Source organism: Tamandua tetradactyla, chromosome 14, assembly GCF_023851605.1.
Source record: "Tamandua tetradactyla isolate mTamTet1 chromosome 14, mTamTet1.pri, whole genome shotgun sequence".
Taxonomy (NCBI): domain Eukaryota; kingdom Metazoa; phylum Chordata; class Mammalia; order Pilosa; family Myrmecophagidae; genus Tamandua; species Tamandua tetradactyla.
Genome location: NC_135340.1, coordinates 67,572,362 through 67,590,156, shown reverse-complemented (window position 1 = coordinate 67,590,156; position 17,795 = coordinate 67,572,362). Strand labels below are relative to the sequence as shown.

General features: G+C 37.4%; 1 protein-coding gene and 1 pseudogene across 13 annotated transcripts in view; both read left to right on the top strand.

The window, feature by feature from the left end:
- The window catches only part of ATOSA (atos homolog A), a 148,279-nt gene that overhangs the window by 59,923 nt on the left and 70,561 nt on the right, over positions 1–17,795 (top strand). The window lies entirely within an intron of this gene.
- On the top strand, positions 2,802–17,761 carry LOC143656520 (WD repeat-containing protein 1 pseudogene; annotated as a pseudogene).

Sequence of the window (17,795 nt, the reverse complement as noted above, 5' to 3'; positions counted from 1 at the left end):
TGCACTATTTAGTGCAGCTAAGAAGTGGATAAAATCTGTGTAGCTCTCAGCTTGTGTTCATGCAGCAGTAATGTGTGGTTAAAAGCACAATCCTGGCAGTCTGAACTTTAAGGAAGCAAAACCAAAAGACATCAGTAAATTTCCTCAATAACAGTGACTGAAAAAAAAATAAGTTCCCATTAGTTCTAATTCTAACATTTGAATACTCTGTCCTCTGGGAGCTTTCCCTGATATCATAGTTAAGTTCCTTCCTAAGTAGTCCCATAGTACCCTAATCTACCCCATTGCGTCATTTGTTACTTCATCATGTATTAAGCTTGTATATGTCCTCTCTGTAATACTGTCCCCTACTTGCAGGCAGCAACAATAGTTTATTCTCCCATTGCCTTCTGGAGAAGAGTTGAATTTCACTGACATTTAGTTTCTGGCATGTAGATATCAAATACTTTTCTTTTCCCCCTCCTATCTTCTAACCAGTCTCTAAAATTATTTAGAATTCAGTTTCTTGTTAGAGCTTGAATTTTCCCCAGTTCTTCACATAAACATTTGGTAGATGATAATGATAAATTCTATCTATAGATGGTTTTAAAGACTGTTGAGGCCTGGAAATTCCAATAATTAATAAGGAAACTAGAACTCAGAAAATGTCTTCTTCCTTTTTTATTTTTGACAATTTAAAGGTTTTGCCCTTGGGCTTCATATTTCATGAGTGACTCCTTAATGTAATTTCATTATTTTTAAAACACGTGTTTCCTTGTCTCACTGAGGAGAATTATATTGAAGGTATTAAAAACAATTCAAAAAATTATCAGTGCAGAAGAGAAGACAGGAACTAGACTCCTCAAGTAAACTAAAACCTGTTTAAAGAAGCAGAGAAAGGCCAGTGGGGCTATGCAACCTGCTGGAGGAGATTCTCTTTAGGTTTTGTGTGATGTTTCTGGTGAAAATTTTGTAGGATTTGATTTCCAACTTTGACAAACTCAAAAACAAAAATAGATGGTAATTGAAATATCAAATTTCAAAGTGGGAAGAGTAACAGCAGGCTTTTATCACATTAATCAGAAATAAGCTAAAAAAAGAAAAAAATGACATTGAATATTCATTCATTCAACAAGTATTTGAGTGGCTGTTCATGTCAAGCACTTGTTGTCATGGATCTTAATGGTTGGAGGAGAAATGTAAATAGTTATTTAATTTTATTTGTGCTATGTTTTAGGAAGGAAATGTAAAAGATTCAATGAACTATTCTAAAAACAACAAACAGCCATGAAAGAGAGAATGGGATCAGAAGAGATGGGATAAGACCTAATGAAGAATTGTATATAATTCAAATCGAGATCTTATGATGATTTCTATGTCTTTTTTAATCTGTAGAACTTTGATCAAGTGGTAAAGTTATTTTTTTCCCTTTATACAAGTAATAGAACCAACATAATTTATTAGAAAATGTAGTGAAAAAAATCCATTTCACAAGAGCAACCAATATAAATATAATTTTGAGTGATCTTAATAGAAGCATTCAGGACCTATATTAAAAAAAGCTTAAAGAATACTTTTAAAAATCTTGTGTAAATGAAGAAATTTAAGCCTTTAAATGTAGTGTTTTTTTTTAGTTAGCTGAAGTATTTTTTGAGTGACCAGCTATAATTTTTGAGATTCACTGATAAACTAAAGAAGTACCCAAAGATTGGTAAAGCAGTAAGAATGTTAAGAGGCTGCAGTGCTTTCCTGATTCAGTTTGAAGTAAAGGATGAATCACTTTTTGGAACACAGTTTTTCCTACTATGTGGCTTTAAGAATATTGGCATAGTTGGACAGAGGGATTAAACAGCTAAGGTGGGGCATATGAGGCCTGCCAGGGTTGGAGTGCTGAAAACTCGAGGAAGTCTGGTGATTCACTGGAATACAGAGGGTGCGGCATCTTGGGGTGGCCCTAGGAGAAAATGAGTAGATCAGTTTGGCAGGGTCATTGGAGCATACAGGGAAGTAATGAGCGATAAAGAGGAAAAAAAGACACTATCTACCTTTTTTCATTTCATTTCTTATTATTTTGGTTTATGCATCCAGTGCTCCGGTCAACCTGGGAATGGTTGAAGGATCAGATGTGGGTGGTTGTTGAAATAGAAATAGCAGAACCTCATCACTGATGGCTAATGGGAATAAGAATAAGGAAGGAGGCATTGATGATGCAAGGGTTTCAGGTCTCAAAATGCCACCCTAACTGCAGTTGGAACAAGTTTTATGTTCTGACTAATACCCCCATAACTATTTTTAGTCAGTGGTAGGCTAGATGTAAGAAGGGTCAGTTTGTGTTTATTGCCAAAGTGGTACTAACAATAAATGAGAGGGTAATTTTTTTTTTAACTAATTTATTTTTTTGGTATAGTCAGGCTCTGGGACTCGAACCCGAGTCTCCAACATGGCAGGCGAGAATTCTGCCACTGAGCCACCATTGCACTGCCCTGAGAGGGTAATATATATTTTTAAAATTTTTATTAATAAAACCAATCAACATACAACACGAACATTCTTAACATATGAACATTCCATACTTGGTATGCAATCAGTGGCTCACAATATCATCACATAGTTGTATGTTCATCACCATGATCATTTTTCAGGACATAATCATCAATCCAGAAAAAAAAATAAAAAGAATAAACTCATACATATCATGCCCTTACCCCTGCCTCTCATTGAACACTACTATTTCCCTATACCCAATTTATTTTAACATTTATTCCTCCCATTATTTATTTTTTGCATGGGCAGGCACCTGAAACCGAACCCGGGTGCCTGGCATGGCAGGTGAGAACTCTGCGTGCTGAGCCACCGTGGCCTGCCCCTATTATTTATTTATTTCTAATCCATATTTTTTACTCATCTGTCCATATCATAGATAAAAGGAGCATCAGAACAAGGTTTTCCTAGTCACTTTGTGAAAGCTATGTCATTGTACAATCATCTTAAAGAAACATGGCTATTGGAACACAGCTCTACAATTTTAGGCCCTTGAGAGGGTAATATTTTTTAAAAATATTTTTAATGTGAAATATCTATACAAAAAAGCTATACATTTCAAAATGCATTTTAACAAATAATTATAGAACAGATTTCATGGTTTGATATGGGTTACAACTCCACGATTTCAGGTTTTTGCTTCTAGCTGCTCCAAGACACTAGAGACTAAAAGAAATATTGGTATAATGATTCAGCAGTCATACTCATTTGGACTTGTCTGATCTTTTATATCTTTTATCTTTTATAACTCCTTCTTCACCTTTGATCCTTCTCCCAATCTTTAAGTATATTTGGGCTATTTCCATTACAACTTTTTCATGTTAGAAAGGGGGTGTCTGCAGTATGGGATAGGGAGTTGGAATAGTTGATATTCATGGAGAGGCAGTTTTCTCTGGGTTTCAGGATTTATCTAGCCTATGAATCATCTGGAGGTTATAGGTTTTTGGAAAGTAAACTTAGTGTATGAAACTTTTGTAGAATATCAGATAGAGCCCTATGTGTTCTTTAGGGTTACTAGGAATGATGTGGGTTGGGGGTTGGCAGACTGGCAGTTAGCAGTATTTAGCTAAGACTTGCATAAAAGTAGGTCTAGAATAGCTTCTCAACTCTATTTGATCTCTCTTAGTCACTGATACCTTATTTTGTTACATTTCTTTACCCCCTTTTGGTCAATCCCATGATGCCAGGGCCAGGCCCATCCCTGGGAGTCATGTCCCATGTAGCAGAAAGGGTAATGATTTTCCTGGCAGAGTTGGGCTTGGGGAGCCTGGGGGGAAGATTATCTGAGCAACGAAAGAGGTTTTCTGGGAGTAAGTCAGGCATAATTGTAGGTAGGCATAGTTTCTCCGCTACAGAAACAAGTTTCCTAAGAGCAAGCCTCAAGGGCTTGTCCTATTAACTTGGGAGTCTCTAATGTTTGAGAGAGTATCAGGGATTTCCCAGGTGGGAAAGTTTAATAATTCCATATTTTTTCTCTGGTCCCTCAAGACACGTTGCCAGTGAGCGTAATATTTTACAAATAAAAAATTGAGTCAAGTAAAATCAGATCATATTTAAATTAGAATAAGCCATCTAGTTTCACACATCTGTATTTTATAAGTGAGTTTGCTAAGGGTCGCAGAGTTTAATTGACCTTTTCCAAAGTTTCTGGGCTAGTTTATTACAAAGTTGAAATTAGAATCCAGATCTTCTGATTCTAAGAAGGCAGTTTTCATATTTTTTACAAGCTGCTATAACGCTTTTTCATTTGACTTTTATTTTATTGAGAGATCTGTGAATTTCAAGATCTATTACAAGTATAAATATTGATCTTAAGAGCCGTTATTTAGCTACCAAAATCTAGTGGAATTTTCTAAATTAAATAAAAAATTTAAACAGACTGGCAATTTTATTTTCTAAACAGATGATTTTTGGAAACTTTAATAGTAAATAGTTGCTTGATCTTAATAGCTATGCTTAATTGACTGTAATTCTAATTGTGTATGAATTGGCTGAAATAAAACCAGTTTCATTTGGTTCTAGGAAATATTATATACTTGGATGCCAGCAGTTGATGATAATGGCCACAGAGTCATCCAATAAAACATTAATTAAAAGCATTACATGAACATTAAATCCCACGCTTGATCATTATCTTTCTGAAAGGATACCTCTGCCTTTGGCAGAATTACCAATTTAAAGGGGAAATACACCAATATGAAACTACTTTTGAGGAAAAAAATTGGAAAAAGTATTTTTTCTGTTCTCACCAACCTAAAGTGTTATCTTTATAGTAGCCATTTGCTACTAAATATAATTTTCCATCCTAAATAATTGATCTCCCTACATTACAGTTTTTTAATAAATGGGTGTACTTGGATAAGAAATGGCTATAAGGGTGCCATTGTCTATTAAACTTTCCTATCTGGGAAACCCCGGGTACCTTCTCAACCATGTGGACTCCAAAGAAAATAGGCCAAACCCTTGATTTTGAGGCTTGCCCTAATGAAACTTATTTCTATGTTGGAGAAGCTAAGACTAACTATAATGAGGCATTAGAGTTGCTTTCAGGAACCCTCATTTGTTGCTTTGATGTGGCTTTTCTCTTTCTAAGCCCAACTTTGCAAGGAAATCATTATCCTTCCCCCTACATGACACATGACATTCAAGGGAGAAGGTCTCCCTGACGACCTGGGGCATGGCTTCCTGGAATAAGTCTGGCCCTATGACTGTGAGATCGACGATGCCTACCTGACCAAAAGGTGTAAAAGAAGTGTAATAAAATAAGGCATCAGTGGCTAAGAGAGATCAAATAGAGTTAAGAGGCTGTTCTGGAGGCTGAGCTTATGCAAGCTTCAGTTAGATAGTGCTAATTGCCATGGTTTACTAACTCCCAACCAACATCATTCCTATTAACTCTTTTATTATTATTATTATTTTTGAATTTTTTTAAAATACCAAACAAATGCAAACATTTGTAATTTTTGATCATTCCTTTCTACATATATAATCAGTAATTCACAATATCATCACAGTTGCATATTCATCATCATGATCATTTCTCAGGACATTCACATCTATTCAGAAAAAGAAATAAAAGAAAACAGAAAAAAATTCATACATACCATACCCCCCACCCCTCCCCCTCACCAATCACCAGCATTTCACTCTAAATTTATTTTAACATTTGTTCCCCCTATTATTCATCTTTATTCCATATGTTTTACTCGTCTGTTGATATGGTAGGTAAAAGGAGCATCAGACACAAGGTTCTTACAATGACACAGTCACATAGTGAAAGCTATATCATTATTCAATCATCTTCAAGAAACATGGCTACTGGAAGGTGCCTCCACATTTTTAGGTAGTTCCCTCCAGCCTCACCACTGCATCTTGACTAACAAGGTGATATCTATTTAATGCGAAAGAATAACCTCCAGGATAACTTCTCAACTCTGTTTGGAATTTCTCAGCCATTAATACTTATTTTGTCTCATTTCACTCTTCCCCCTTTTGGTTGAGAAGGTTTTCTCGATCCCCTGATGCTCAGTCTCAGCTCATTTTAGGGGTTTTCTCAATCCCTTAATGTCGAGTCCCAGCTCCTTCCAGAATTTCTGCGCCACATAGCCAGGAAAGTTCACACCCTTGGGAGTCATGTCCCATGTAGATGAGGGAGGGCAGTTAGTTTGCTTGTTGTGTTGGCTGGAGAGAAAGAGGCCACATCTGAGCACCAAAAGAGATTCTCTTGGGGTGACTCTTAAGCCTAATTTTAAGTAGGCTTGACCTATCCTTTGTGGGGTTAAGTTTCATATGAACAAACCCTAAGACTGGGGGCTCAGCCTATAGCTTTGGTTGTCCACACTGCTTGTGAGAATATCAATAATTCAACTTGGGGAAGTTGAATTTTCCCCTTTTCTCACCATTCCCCAAAGGGGACTTTGCAAAAACTTTTTTATTCACTGTTCAAATCCCTCTGGGATTTATTGGGGCATCACTCTGGACAAACCAGCAAAATCTCATGTCCTACTCAAGTTTTCATGTACTTATGGTGTTCAATTAAGGTGTCTCCATAAGTTATATTAGGAAATGCACTAGTCAAAATATAAATTTTGTACCAAATAAACATTTTTTGCTGTAGTCTCACACATAAGCTAAAATTTTAAACTATTAATTACCATCTATTTTCTGCACCCTGCAGTAATGACATTCCTTTGTTTTTCCTCATGCAAAAACGTTTTTTAAATTTGTACATTTAGTTACTATCATTATACACTCTGGGCATTCCTAGATTATACCATCTCAGTCTTTTTCGTCTATCTTTCTTTCTGATTTCATTTGTGCCCCCATCCCTCCTCCCTCTATCATTCTCACATTCAGCTTCATTCAGTGTTTTAACATAATTGTATTCCAGTTAGGTAGTATTGTGCTGTCCATTTCTGAGTTTTTATATTCAGTCCTGTTGCACAATCTGTATCCCTTCAGCTCTAATTACTCAATATCTTACCCTATTTTTATCTCCTGATGGTCTCTGTTACCAGTGAAATTCTCCAAGTTTATTCACTAATGTCAGTTCATATCAGTGACACCGTACAGTATTTGTCCTTTTGTTCCTGGTTAATCTCACTCAGCATAATGTCCTTAAGGTCCATCCATGTTGTTACATACTTCATGACTGCATAGTATTCCATCGTATGTATATACCACAGTTTGTTTAGCCACTCATCTGTTGATGGACATTTTGGCTGGTTCCATCTCTTCACAATTGTAAATAATGCTGCTATAAACATTGGTGTGCAAATGTCCTTTTGTGTCCTTGCCCTCATGTCCTCTGAGTAGATACCTAGCAATGGTATTGCCGGGTCATATGGCAATTCTATACTTAGCTTTTTAAGGAACCACCAAATGGCCTTCCACAGCAGTTATACCATTTGACATTCCCACCAATAGTGGATAAGTGTGGCTCTTTCTCCACATGCTCTCCAGCACTTGTCATTCTCTATTTTATTGATAATAGCCATTCTGGTGGGTGTGAGGTGATATCTCACTGTGGTTTTGATTTGCATTTCTCTAAGAGCCAGGGAAGTTGAGCATCTCTTCATGTGCCTTTTAGCCATTTGTATTTCCTCTTCTGAGAAGTGTCTGTCCAAGTCTTTTGCCCATTTTGTAATCGGGTTGTCTGTCTTTTTGTTGTTGAGTTGAACGATCTGTTTATATATTCTGGATACGAGACCTTTATTAGATATATCATTTCCAAATATTGTCTCCCATTGTGTAGGCTGTCTTTTTACTTTCTTGACAAAGTTCTTTGATGCGCAAAAGTGTTTAATTTTGAGGAGTTCCCATTTATTTATTTATTTCTTCAATACTCTTGCTTTGGGTGTAAGGTCTAGGAAGTTGCCTCTTGGTATAAGATTTTTAAGATATTTCCCTACATTTTCTTCTACAGTTTTATTGTCTTAGATCTAATGTTTAGGTCTTTGATCCATTTTGAGTTAATTTTTGTATAGGGTGTTAGATATGGATCCTCTTTCATTCTTTTACATATGGATATCCAGTTCTCTAGACACCATTTATTGAAGAGACTGTTCTATCCCAGGTGAGTTGGCTTGACTGCTTTATCAAAGATCAATTGTCCAGGGATGAGAGGGTCTATATCTGAACACTCTATTCTATTCCATTGGTCAGTATATCTATCTATATGCCAGTACCATGCTGTTGTGACCACTGTAACTTCATAATATGCCTTAAAGTCAGGTAGCATGCGACCTCTGACTTCACTTTTTTTTTTCAGGATACTTTTAGATATTCAGGGCACCCTGCCCTTCCAGATAAATTTGGTTATTGGTTTTTCTATTTCTGAAAAGTAAGTTGTTGGGATTTTAATTGGCATTGCATTGAATCTGTAGATAAATTTAGGTAGAATTGACATGTTAACTATATTTAGTCTTCCAGTTGATGAACACAGTATGCCCTTCTGTCTATTTAGGTCTTCTGTGATTTCTTTTAACAATTTCTTCTAGTTTTCTTTGTATACATCGTTTGTCTCTTTAGTCAAATTTATTCCTAAATATTTTATTTTTTTGGTTGCAATTGTAAATGGATTTTGTTTCTTGATTTCCCCCTCAGATGGTTCATTACTAGTGTATAGAAACACTACAGATTTTTGAGTGTTGATCTTGTAACCTGCCACTTTGCTGTACTCTTTTATTAGCTCTAGTAGTATTGCTGTGGATTTTTCAGGTTTTTCGACATATAATATCATATCATCTGCAAACAGTGAGAGTTTTACTTCTTCCTTTCCAATTTTGATGCCTTGTATTTCTTTTTCTTGTCTAATTGCTCTGGCTAGAACTTCCAACACAGTGTTGAATAGCAGTGGTGATAGTGCATATCCATGTCTTGTTCCTGATCTTAGGGGGGAAGTTTTTAGTTTTTCCCCATTGAGGATGATGTTAGCTGTGGGTTTTTCATATATTCCCTTTATCATTTTGAGGAAGTTCCCTTCTATTCCTATCCTTTGAAGTGTTTTCAACAGGAAAGGATGTTGAATTTTATCAAATACCTTTTCTGCATCAATCGAGATGATCATGTGGTTTTTCTCTTTGATTCGTTGATATGGTGTATTACATTAATTGATTTTCTAATGTTGAACCATCCTTGCATACCTGGGATGAATCCTACTTGGTCATGGTGTATAATTCCTTTAATGTGTTGCTGGATTTGAATTGCTAGAATTTTGTTGAGGATTTTTGCATCTATATTCATTAGAGAGTTTGGTCTGTAGTTTTCTTTTTTTGTAATATCTTTGTCTGGCTTTGGTATGAGGGTGATGTTGGCTTCGTAGAATGAGTTAGGTAGCTTTCCCTCCTCTTCAATTTTTTTGAAGAGTTTGAGCAGGATTGGTACTAATTCTTTCCAGAATGTTTGGTAGAGTTCACATGTGAAGCCATCTGGTCCTGGACTTTTCTTTTTGGGGAGCTTCTTAATGACTGATTCAGTTTCTTTACTTGTGATTGGTTTGTTGAGGTCGTCTGTTTCTTCTCGCATCAAAGTTAGTTGTTCATGCCTTTCTAGGAAGTTGTCCATTTCATCTACATTGTTGTATTTATTAGCATAAAACTGTTCATAGTATCCTGTCATTACTTCCTTTATTTCTGTGGGGTCAGTGGTTATGTCTCCTCTTCCATTTCTCATCTTATTTATTTGTATCCTCTCTCATCTTCTTTTTGTCAGTCTTGCCTAAGGGTCCATCAATCTTATTGATTTTTCTCATAGAACCACCTTCTGGTTTTGTTGATTTTCTCAGTTGTTTTCATGTTCTCAATTTCATTTATTCCTGCTCTAATCTTTGTTATTTCTTTCCTTTTGCTTGCTTTGGGGTTAGTTTGCCATTCTTTCTCTAGTTCTTCTATGTGGACAGTTAATTCCTTGATTTTGCCCTTCTTTTTTGATATAGGCATTTAGGGCAGTAAATTTCCCTCTTAGCACTGCCTTTGCTGTGTCCCATAAGTTTTGATATGTTGCGTATTCATTCTCATTTGCCTCGAGATATTTACTGATTTCTCTTGCAACTTCTTCCTTCATCCACTGGTTGTTTAAGAGTGTGTTGTTGAGCCTCCACATATTTGTGAATTTTCTGGCTCTCTGCCTATTGTTGATTTCCAACTTCATTCCTTTATGAAATGAGAAAGTGTTTTGTATGATTTCAATCTTTTAAAATTTATTGAGACTTGCTTTGTGACCCAGCATATGTTCTATCTTTGAAAATGATCCATGAGCACTTGAGAAAAATGTGTATCCTGCTTTTGTGGAGTGTAATGTTCTATAAATGTCTGTTAAGTCTAGCTCATTTATTGTATTATTCAAATTCTCTGTTTCTTTATTGATCCTCTGTCTAGATGTTCTGTCCATTGATGAGAGTGGGGAATTGAAGTCTCCAATTATTATGGTAGATGTGTCTATTTCTCTTTTCAGTGTTTGCCATGGGTATTTTGGAGCATTCCGGTTTGGTGCATAAATATTTATGATTGTTATGTCTTCGTGCTGAATTGTTCTTTTTATTAATACATAGTATCCTTCTTTGTCTCTTTTAACTGTTTTACATTTGAAGTCTACTTTGTTGGATATTAGTTTAGCTACTCCTGCTCTTTTCTGATTGTTATTTGCGTGAAATATCTTTTCCCAACCTTTCACTTTCAACTTATATTTTCCTTTGAGTCTAAGATGTGTTTCCTGTAGACAGCATATAAATGGGTCCTGTTTTATAATCCATTTTGCCAACCTGTGTCTTTTTCTCGGGGAGTTTAATCCATTAACATTTAGTGTTATTACTGTACAGGTAGTACTTTCTTCTACCATTTTGCCTTTTGGATTTTACATGTCATATCTAATTTTTCTTCTTTTTACCTTTACTCATAGTCTTCCTTTCTACACTCTTCTCCACACCTCTCTTCTGTCTTTTCTTATCTGTCTCTCGTGCTCCCTTTAGTATTTCTTGCAGAGCCAGTCTCTTGGTCACAAATTCTCTCAGTGATTTTTTGCCTGAAAATGTTTTAATTTCTCCCTCATTTTTGAAGGACAGTTTTATTGGATATAGAATTCTTGGTTGGCAGTTTTTCTCTTTTAGTAATTTAAATAAATCATCCCACTGTCTTCTCACCTCCATGGTTTCTGTTGAGAAATCTATGCATAGTCTTATTGGGCTTCCCTTGTATGTGACAGATTGTTTTTCTCTTGCTGCTTTCAAGATCCTCTCTTTATCTTTGACCTCTGACATTCTGCCTAGTAAGTGTCTTGGAGTACGTCTGTTTGGATCTATTCTCTTTGGTGTATGCTGCACTTGGATCTGTAATTTTAAGTCTTTCATAGGAGTTGGAAAATTTTCAGTGATAATTTTCTCCATTAGCTTTTCTTCTCCTTTTTCCTTCTCTTCTCCCTCTGGGACACCCACAACAGGTATATTCGTGTGCTTCATATTGCCATTCAATTCTCTGAGTCCCTGCTCATATTTTTCCATTTTTTTTCCCTATATTTTCTTTTTCTTGTCGGATTTCAGATGTTGTATCTACCAGTTCACTATTCCTACCTTCTGCCTCTGGAAATCTACCATTGTAGATTTCATCTCTTCTGCTGTGCCTTTCATTCCTATAAGTTTTTTTCATCTCTTCTGCTGTGCCTTTCATTCCTATAAGTTCTGTGATTTGTTTCTTCAGACTTCCGATTTCTTGTTTTTGCTCATTCCTTGCCTTCTTTATATCCTCCCTCAATTCATTGATTTCATTTTTGTTGAGGTTTTCCATGTCTGTTTGTACATTCTGAATTAATTGTTTCAACTCCTTTATCTCATTTGAATTGTTGGTTTGTTCCTTTGTGCCATAGCTTCAATTTTCCTAGTATGATTTGTTATTTTTTGCTGGTGTCTAGGCATTTAATTACCTTAATTTGTTTATTCTGGAGATTGCTTTCACTTCTTTTACCTAGGGTTTTCTTGCTGAATGAATTTGTTGTCTGTCTGCTCTTTAACATTCAGTTCAGCTTTTTCTGGACCTCCAGCTTGTGTTTTGTTTAACAGAGGAGAATTTTTCAGTTCTTGTTTTCTTGTTTCTCGCCCTGCTTGTATGGTGCCTTCCCCCCCCCCCCCCCTTAGGAGGGTTTACTTTGGTATTATCGGCCCCAGCCAGATTTTCCCAGACCAAACTGGCCTCCTATCAGGGGGAAGGAGTCACCTGCGTTGGTTTTCCCTGAGGGTGAAACCCAGCAGGTTGAACGACTTTCCTGTGAAGTCTCTGGGCTCTGTTTTTCTTATCCTGCCCAGTATGTGGCACTTTTCTGCCTGCAGATCCCACCAGCAGAAGATGATGCATTGCTTTAACTTTGGCAGACTTCCCTGCTGGGGATGCGGTGGAGACAGAGGAGTGGTTGTAGGCTGATTTTAATGGCTTTGAATTACCAAGCCCTGGTGTCTGAATCCTTTAAGGGAGGGATTCCACCTGAGTTGGGCTTCACCCCTCCACTGGGGAAGGTGTAAACTCCAGTAAGTTCTTTAATGAGCTTGTTTCTGCCTATGCCAGGGGCAGTTGCAGCCTGAGAAGTCCTGCTGCTGTATCCAAAGGCAGTCAAGCGTTTGTAGAAACATAGCCACAAAAACCTGTTTCTTTTTTTTTTTTTTTTCCTTTTTCCATCAGCCCTGCCCCCTTGTTGTCGGGGCAAAAATGAGCAACCTCTGCTTTGACCGGGTTCACCTGAGCTGGGGGCCTATTTTTAGTAGTCAGAATTTGTGAATTAATTGCACACCTGAAGTGTATTTGCACTTCGCCTGTGCTGCTGGACTTCGCCTGTGCTGCTGGTCAAGTCCCTTTTCTTTCCCCTTTGCGAAGCAGCCTGGGGTGGGGGTTAGGGGGCGGTGCTGGCCTCCGCAGCTTAGGGAACTCACGGTTCTGGGCGGGCTTGCAGCTGGTCCAGCTGGTCCAGATTGGGGTACCCTGTGTGTCCAGTCACTGACATGGCCCAGGAGTTGTTCTGTACTGTTTCCGGTTTTTTAGTAGTTGTTCTGGAGGACGAACTAAATCCCACACCTTGGTAAGCTACCATCTTGGCTGTCTCCCTATTAACTCTTAAGAACACCTAGGGCTAGAACTGAGACTCTATAAAAGTTTCATGAACTAAGTTTGCTTTCCAGGAACCTATAATTTCCAGAGGGTTCCTAGGCCAGAAGAATCCTGATACCCAGAGGGATGAGCCTCTCCAAGATTGTCAACTAATTACATCTCCCTATCCTTTAGTGTGGACACCACTTTTCAACATGAAGAAGTTAGAATGGGCATTGCCCGAAGATCCTTGTAGATTGGGTGACGGATCAAAGGAAAAAGAGGAGTTATAACAGAGGACATAGGATTTAAAGAATGATTATGACTTGCTGAATCACTATGTTGATATTTCTTTTAGCCTCTAGTGTTTTGTTGCAGTTAGAAGGAAAAATATGAAATAGTGGAATAGTAACTTATAACAAACTCGAATCTCTTTTGTATGTACTTGTTGAAGTATACTTTGAAAATTATTGCTTTTTCTTTCTTTTCTTTGTGTATATGTTATATTTCACAATAAAAAACGTTTTAAAAATGTAATTCACAGTTCCTCTGCATCAGAACCATAAGGCTTTCTTGTTAATTGTGCAGACCTCCTGAATCAGTATGCATTTTCTAGAATTTTCTGAGATGATACTTGTATTAGTTTCCTATTCCTGATGTAACAAATTACATGAATTTAGTGGCTTCAAATAGCACAAATGTATTGTTTTATAGTACTGGAGCTCAGAAGTCCACAGAACTAAGTTCCTTCTAGAGGTTCTAGGAGGAAATTTGTTTCCTTGATTTTTGCAGCTTCTACACCTACATTTCTTGACTTGTAGTTCCTTCCTCCATTTTTAAAGCCAATAATGTAACATATTCCCTCCTCTCTGACCTATTTCTTTGTTCTTATAAGGGTATTTGGGATTATATTGGGCCTTGCCCAATCGTCTAGGATAATCTTCCTATTTCAAGATCCATGATATAATCACATCTGCTAAATTTCTTTTGAATGAAAAGTAGCATATTTGTATAAATTCTGGGAATTAGGAAGGGGACATCTCTAGGGGCTATTATTCTTTCTACCGCAATACTTAAAAATATAAAAATTTGAGAATCACAAGTTCTCAAATTTGTGGTAAATAGTGTTTTTCCTTCGTTCACTATATATTTTCAAACTATATATCCACAGTATTAGTAAATCATATTCTGTTCGCGCTTACTATTTCTTTGGAAGCATTGCTTATTTGTGATTTAAGAAGTCTTAGAACCAAATATGTATCTTTTTGTTCTTTTTAAAAATTTTTATTAATAAAACCAATCAACATACAATATCAACATTCTTTTTTCATCACATAGTTTTATATTCATCATCATGATAATTTCTTAGAACATTTGCATCAATTCAGAAAAAGAAATAAAAAGAAAATAGAAAACAAATTCATACATACCATACCCCTTATACCTCCCTTTTATTGATCACTAGCATTTCAATCTACTAAATTTTTTACATTTGTTCCCCCTATTATTTATTTGTTTTTAATCCATATGTTTTACTCATCTGTCTATGAAGTAAATAAAATAAGCATTAGACACAAGGTTTTCACAATCACACAGTCACATTGCTTAAGTTGGTATGCTGCTCTGTGTATCTCCGGGTTCTATGTGCTCCCTCCTTTCCTTCAGGGCCCAAACCTTTTCAAATCCAAAAAAAAACCTCTGTTTTTTTTCTTCTTTTTCTGTCAGCCTTGTCCCCTCTGCACCAGAGCAAAAATCAGCAACCTTCACTTTTACTTGAGGTTCAGGTGAGCTGGGGGCCAGTTTTTAGTAGTCAGAATTTGTGAATTAATTCCATAATTGGAGTTTGGTTGCGCTCAGCCCCTGCTGCTGGTAAAGTCCCTTTCCTTTCCCCTCTGGGAAGCAGCCTGTGGGGACGGGTGCTGGCCACCACGGCTTGGGGCACTCACGGTTCTGAGTGGGTTCACAGAGGGTCCAGCTGGTCCAGTATGGGGTATGCTGTGTGTCCGGTCACTGACATGGCCCTAGCAGTTGTTCTGTTCTGTTCTGTTCCTGGCTATTTAGTAGCTGCTCTGGAGGACAATCTAAATCTCACAGCTCACTAAGCTGCCATCTTGGCCCCCAGCCACTCTATCTTTTTTGTGTGTGAAAACTTTTTATTGCAGTAACCAAAATAGAGCACAGACTTTCTCCCATATTAACCACATTCATATTTATCATATCCTTTGAATATGTTGGAGAAATGCATTATATCTCATTCTCTTTTCCTCAAAAATTATTTTTCAAAATCTATGGCATTTCTTAGAGACTGGTGAGACCCCTGAGAAGTTATTTCCTGTGGACTAATAAAATTCTTTTTTGAATACTGAAAGAAAAATAAAAAGAACATTGATTGGACTAAAGATAGTAAGAGCGCCATAGTAAGGAAAGAAGGGAGATATCTGGAGCCATCTTCCTTTGGAACAGTGGCTCTTTTGTGGCCAAGATCGCAGGACACACAGGGTCATCAACTGAGTGGATGTCAAGCAAACCAGGCTATATCAGCTGGCGATGGAAAGCAATGATAACGGTGCTGCATTCATCGATAGGCCTCATTCAAGTTTGCAGTTGGCAGCCTGCTCTGTCAACTATGGGAGATTCTCCCTGATGGGAGCAGGTTTGTCACAGCCATTGCTGACAGCCAAATAAATGTCTACAATGGAAAGATGGAAGCAAACAAGGCCCATGATGAAGAAATTTATTCTACTAGCTGGAGTCCTGATAGCACCCATGTGCTTTCTGCTTCTGGAGACAAAATTTCTAAAATTTAGGATATCAGTATACATTCTGTTATCAATCTGTTTACCATGGACTCCAGTGTTCTGCAGCTCAGCTGCTTGTTGCAGAAGGACTACCTCCTCAGCATCTACATTTTTGACTATATAAATTACCTGGACAAAAACAACCCCAGCAAGCCCATGTGTGCATTCAAGGGTCATTCAGTCTAGTGTCTGATGGTGCATAAGAATGGTGGCAAGTCCTACATCTACTTGGGGAGTCATGATGGACCCCTTAATCACTGGGGCTCGGAGGGGAGAATGACTCCCCTGAGAAAGGCCACATGAATCAGTGGTCCTGAGTGACCATGGGTAAATCTGAGCAGCTGGACACCTAGAGCATTTATGGTGCACCAACCTCATGCTATTGAACTGCAAAGGACAAGAAGTTATGAAAAAAGATATTCAACCAAACTATGTGGCCCAAGAGAATGCACTGTGCTTGTATGTATCAGACACATTGTCCTGCTGAAGGACCATCCTTGACAATCTTGACTACAAGCCTGGCATGGTTGGGAATATTTGCGATACTTTATCATGGATACCACTCTGAAGGATGAGGGCAAGTTCCTGGAGATAAAGGGCCCAGTGACTGACCTTGCATACTCCCATGATGGTTTCTTTCTCTCAGTATATGATACCAACAAAGAAGTCATTTTCTTCAGGGTTGCTCATGGCTACTTGCAAAACAACATTTTTTATGCACACTATGCAAAAATTGTCTGCTTTACCTGGTCCCCAGATAATAAGTACTTTGCTGTGGACTCTGAGTGACCCAGAGACCAGGGTCAAGATGCGAGATGCACACAGACTATACCACATCAGCAGCCTGGCTCAGTGGGCACATATTGGTGACAACCTCTTACGATGCCTCTGTCAAAGAGTAGATAGTCACATACTCAGAGTCCACCCCGTTTGGATGGACCAAATCAGGGACTAGCATTTAACCGTAGCAGAACATGTCATTTATCTAAATATCTCTGTAATGCACCCCCTTCCCCACCCTGCCTAAGATGGAGGAGAGCCTTAACTGATGATTATCCTCATCTCTGTACAGGGTGTTCGTATTTGTACATGCCCTTTGGGAAGCTTTAGAAAGTAACGGTTGACGCATGAAAATAAAATGAACACCTAATAAAAACTACAACAAAAATAAGGTTATATTTTTCTGGCATTTTATAGGAAGCAAATATATATTTATACATATTACTGACTTTACTTCCTAACTAAAAATACATGGGAAATTAATGTTCTTTAGCATTTATTCAGAGATTTTTATTTTTTTTATTTTTTTAAATTTCTTCACCACTAATAGGCATTCTAAGTTAAGCAAAAGTTGCCATTTCCTTTAGGTATTTATGTGCATACTGAGCATATTAAGCATTCTAAGAGCCCAGGTAGCTTCCTGAAGCATTTAAAGGAAAATGATCAGGAAAAGAAGCCAAAGAGAAACGTATCTGGGTTCAACTGAAGAGCCAGCCTTCTCCACCTGGAGAAGCACACTGGTTCTCCGTTGAGAACCAGTGGAAAGGAGCCTCAGCTTCCAGAGCCTATTCCCTCAGAATTCATGGCATAAGATATGTGTGGATTGTAAAAAACAAAAACAAAAAACCATATAAACCTTTTCAGTCTGATAAAGGACATCTATGAAACAAACTATACCTGATAAACTTAGTATTGAAATATTGAGTACTTTTCCACTAAGATCCAAAAGAAGGCACGCATTGTAGCCACTTCCTTACCACATCGAACTACAAGGCCTAGTCATTGCAATAAAGTAAGAAAAAGATAAAAGCAAAAAGATTGGAAAGACAAATGTTAAAGTGAATTTAGTTTGAAATGCTAGTGATTAATGAAAGGGAGGGGTAAGGGTATGGTATGTATAAATTTTTTTCTG